The sequence below is a fragment of the Scylla paramamosain genome, chromosome 5 (assembly GCF_035594125.1).
Source record: "Scylla paramamosain isolate STU-SP2022 chromosome 5, ASM3559412v1, whole genome shotgun sequence".
In the NCBI taxonomy this organism is placed as follows: domain Eukaryota; kingdom Metazoa; phylum Arthropoda; class Malacostraca; order Decapoda; family Portunidae; genus Scylla; species Scylla paramamosain.
In genome coordinates this window covers 36,470,056-36,475,055 of record NC_087155.1, presented here as the reverse complement: position 1 = coordinate 36,475,055, position 5,000 = coordinate 36,470,056, and the positions used below count along the sequence as shown (strand labels likewise).

Below are 5,000 nucleotides of genomic sequence, written 5' to 3'. Positions count from 1 at the left end.
ATTCCCTTAACAGCATGATTAACCCCAGTAAAGAGGCTGTCAGTGCCGAGTCAACAGGAGCCTTACAAGTTTACGTGAATTTACAGGTGGGGATGATGAAAAACAATAGTCGATTTCACAGCTGCCTCTTGAAGCGTCTCCTGTTTACGTATCGTCTCCTAACTAGCACAGGACGTGAAGGAAGATCATTCTTTCAATATTCCTCCCTTTTGCAGTTCTCAATGCGGGGAAATACGAGGGAGGGGAGAGGACAAAGGTGTTCGACTCTTGACCAGCAGGGGCACAGGAAACGCAGGTAACAGTGCAGGTGTTTATTCACAGAAGGTGTGAACAGAAGGCTGGAGGTAGGTGATCTCTCGGCGCCAGGCCGCGCACTTCCACTTAACACTTATGACTGAAGCCTAGCTCGTTCACTCATACACGTATTCATGCCTCACACAAGTCTCGCTCATTCACTCGTTCACACAACTAGCTAACAACCACACACCTCCCCCGAGACATAAGGAAGATTCCTTATCTTTGTTATGGCTACCGTAACACATGAAACAAAGTTACAATGATTGAAGTACAGAAAACACGGTACATATACACAAAACAAACACAGCGTACAATGAACACGTACGACTAATCGTAGGTGCTACGGTGCCACCGCACCTGCAGTCGTCTCGGCTCCCTACGCTGTCGGCTGCTTCGACGCTCTGGTTGCTCTCGGCCACGGTGTACCCCGTTACCCTGATGCTCCGGGCTGCCGGGATGGTGGTGTTCCTCGTGACCCTGATGCTGAAGCGCTGCACCGCCATGAGCGGTGTGCTGCTCGACAGGAAGGGGAGCAAGAGGTCTGTGTGGGCGTAGGTGTCTTCTATTACGCCACATCACGCGACCGCTGCCCATCTTGATGAGGTAGTCTCTCCTTCGCCCAACAGCCACGATGACACCCAGGCGATCCCAGAGGCCTGTCGTGTGATCTTGAACGTCGACGTGGCCACCGAGGTGCAGGAGAGGAAGAGTACGGGCGGACGCGTCGTGGCGAAGTTTCGCTTTCTTCCTCAGTCGCTCTGCCTTGGCGTCGCACTCATCAGCAGCGCGCTGCCACTGCTGAGCGTATGAGCGATGATGAGCCGGGACACAGGACCTCATAGGATGACCGAAGAGGACTTGTGCTGGTGATCGCCCTTCCGCCCTCGGAGTGTTGCGCAGTTCCAGCAACCCGCGAGCGAACGCATCCTCGTCCAGGTGTCCCTGCTGTGTGGTCGTGAGGATCAGCTTCTTCACGGACTTGACCGCTGCCTCGGCGTGACCATTGGAGCGTGGATAATGAGGTGAAGATACACGATGCTCCACCCCCCATCGAGCCAGGAAGCGCCGTACCGATGAAGAAGTGAACTGCGGTCCACCGTCAGTCCTCAGGAGAACAGGCACGCCCGTGTCGGCGAACACACCCCGAAGGACACGAACGAGCTGATCAGCCGATGCTGGACGTGAGCATGCAGACACGTGAGGCCACCCAGACAAGCGATCTACATACACGAGGTATGTACGGCCTGCTGCGTGGAAGTAGTCTGCAGAAACTGACTCAAACACCCTGCTGGGTGTGTCCGTGTCCTGCCAGAGAGGTTCGTTGGCTTGGCTTGGTAGGAGTGGACGGCATAGTGAGCATCCAGAAACGACGTTCTCAACGTCTCTGTCCATACCAGGCCAGTACACCGTTTGTCGGGCCCGTCGCTTGGTGCGCTCCATCCCCTGATGACTGTCATGGAGTCGCTCTAGTGTTTCTCGGCGGAGGCTGTGAGGAATAAGAAGCCTCGGCCCGTAAACCACCAGGTCGTCGTCTACGGCCAGCAGACTGCGCACCGGCCAGTACGTACGCAAGCGGTGATCGAGGTCGTGGCAATGATCAGGGAAGCCCTCGATGATGACGTTCTTGAGCAAGCAGTACTCCCCGTCTCTTGCTGCTGCGGCACGTACCATTTCCACAGTCTGATCCTGGAGTGGTGCTAAGCGGACGCCGTCCTCATTGGTGGCAGATAACGCTGAGATGACCGCTGAGTGGAGAGGGTCGAGGTCACCAGAAGTAGCAGCATCCTCTTCCTCCACTGGGTCCTGTACTGGAGCACGTGAGAGGGCGTCGTCTGTCAACTCGATGGCCATGGATCCACCAGCCATTGCACGTAAACCTTCCTTTGCTTCGAAGACGCTGGGAAAGGCCTTGATCACAGCAGCAGCGTGCCCCGCACGCTGCTGTGGCGTTGGGTCGTAGGAATGAGGCCAGCTGATCACTTCTGTGGGCGTAGATAGAGGTGGCTGCGAGGCGGTCGGGTACTTGATGGAGCTGTTGCCGGTGTGCTGTTCTTCCCTGCGTAGCGGTCGGATTTGAGCCGGAAAATCTTCGGGGAGGATTCCGAGAGCGATGGAATCGTACCAGCTAAGCAGCGCCCCCTTCACCTCCTTCACCACGCTCACAACAGTCTCAGCTTCCCTGTCGCCCAGTTGCAAGTGCGACGAGAAAGTTCCTACACAGGTGAGGGGGTGATTACCGGCAGCATAAAGTCCATCACCATCAGCGGGCGCCAAGCTGGAGGGCGGGATTCCAAGGAGTGTTGCCGTGTCGAGGCCAATAACGGTCGTTTCGGCCCCAGAGTCAGGAGTCCACGTAATCTTGTCTCTTCCAGCGGGATGTGTGGCGGTAATGAGCACCTGGGGCGCAGGTCGTGCCGTCACCGTCTTTGTGTATACGCCTGATAAGAGCTGGTATACACTGGCACTGGCTCCCCGCCTCGGGCCTGCACCGCGATGAGGAGAGACAGTTGAGGAACTCCTCGAAGCTCCTCGTCGTTTCCTCACTGTCTGCTGACATACACTCGCAAAATGCCCTCTTTTCCCGCAGTTACGACACACTTTATCTATTGCCTGGCATCCCCTTTGTCACTGCGACAATCTTTGCCACAACGATAACAGCCCGTGGGGCTTGAGCCCCCGAAACTGCCCTTCCTGTAGTTCGAGACAGCGTTCACACCATGGCTCGAAGAGTGAGAGCCGCCCCTTAGTACTGCACTACACTGGTTAGCGCTCTCTGATGCTCTGCAAATATCTATGGCGTTTTCAAGGGTGAGTTTCTTGTTTTCCAGCATGCGTTTCAGAGCCACTTCGTCTCGTGTCCCAACGACAATTCTGTCACGCAGCTGATGGTTTATGCACTGGTCGCAAAAGTCACAGAAATTGGCGATTTCCTTTACAGCACATAAAAAGTCGTCAAAACCTTCTTGCGTTTCTTGCACGCGGGAGTAGAAGTCTCTTCTATCCATGATGATGTTGCGCTGGCTTCGCAGGTACTCACACATTGCATCGAGGATGGTTCTTAACTCCGCGTCTCTCGGTAAGCTTATCCCGTAGCGAAGTGTACGGGTCCACTCGTCGTCTAGGACAGCAGCGAGTGCCGCCCTCTGCTCAGCCAGGGAGAGACAGTCTATCCTGGCGAGGGTTACGTATCCTTCAAACTTATGGCGCCACGTGTCGAACTCACGTAAAGATGCTGACGCCGTTAAGTGAGGAATGATGGTGGCGGACGTCGGGAACCTCGCGCCCTGGGTAGACGTGCTGCGGGCTGTGGTTTCGCCTTCATTGCTCGCCGTGGTGCGACTGGGAGCTTGTGTCCCCACTCTCTCCAGCAGCTGGGTTAAACGCTCCTCGCGAGCCTGACTCTGCTCCGACTGTCGCGCTAGCAGAGCCTGACTCTGCTCCGACTGTCGCGCTAGCAGGGCAGCCAGCGCCTCCAACTGCTTCTCCATTCTGCGCCGTACCCACTGCAGCCTTGTCCTGATCCTACTCACTGCGCCATGTTCGACTCTTGACCAGCAGGGGCACAGGAAACGCAGGTAACAGTGCAGGTGTTTATTCACAGAAGGTGTGAACAGAAGGCTGGAGGTAGGTGATCTCTCGGCGCCAGGCCGCGCACTTCCACTTAACACTTATGACTGAAGCCTAGCTCGTTCACTCATACACGTATTCATGCCTCACACAAGTCTCGCTCATTCACTCGTTCACACAACTAGCTAACAACCACACAAAAGGGAGGAGGGAGGGGAAATCACACAGCACTGCTAGTCTTCATTGTCCCAGTGTCCACCAAGAACCCGGACGACTCGCCACTGCAAGCAATTCTGGAGCGACTGCAGACGTGGACGGAGGAGAGCAGGATGACCATCAAACGTTTGTGTACCTCCTGTGTACCAGTGCCCCCTCCCCGGCTCACAGTGGGCCCTCACCCCCTCCAGGTGGTCCGATGTGCCAAGCTTGGAGTCACGGTGGACGACCAGCTGACCTGGAAGCAGCATGCCGGCACCTTGAGATCCGCTACCTACAGCTGTACATGCTGCGCAGACTCAGGTCGCTGGGGACGCCGACTGACGAGTTAAGGGGGTGTACCTCACCTTCATCCTCCCCAAACGCCTCCCCAGCGTGGTGCTCCTCCCTCACACACACTCAACAGCTCCAGCTGGAGAGAGTGCAGAAGAGGGCGTGCAGGGTCATCCTTGGCCCTGCCTACACCACCTATGAAGAAGCCCTGACCACCCTGAGTCTGTCCTGACTATCCACCAGGCACCGAGAGGCTCTGGGGAAGTTAGCAAGGGGACTACTGCATCACCCAGTATTCCCCCCTCTCTACATTTTCACTTTGTTAACTGCCTCAACAATAAACCGTTCATTTTTATTATTATTATATGACTGACACCGCGTGTGTGTGTGTGTGTGTGTGTGTGTGTGTGTGTGTGTGTGTGTGTGTGTGTGCGCGCGTGTGTGTGTGTGTTTGTGTGCGCGTGTGTGCCCGCGGGCCTAACACCCTGACGCAGGCGGCGAGGGGCGGTGGTGGGCGCGGCGCCCCGGCAGGTCCCTCCAGCAGCTTTAACTACCACATTATTGACGACAAGTTGCCACAAAGGCCACAAAAGCTTGCTATGAACCTAACACAACGGCCACCCAATCACCAGCGGCGGCCGCGGCGG

The 5,000-nt window shown here is 56.2% G+C and overlaps 1 protein-coding gene across 9 annotated transcripts in view; it reads left to right on the top strand.

Moving 5' to 3' along the window:
- The window catches only part of LOC135100911 (conserved oligomeric Golgi complex subunit 6-like), a 71,508-nt gene that overhangs the window by 9,301 nt on the left and 57,207 nt on the right, over nt 1-5,000 (top strand). The window lies entirely within an intron of this gene.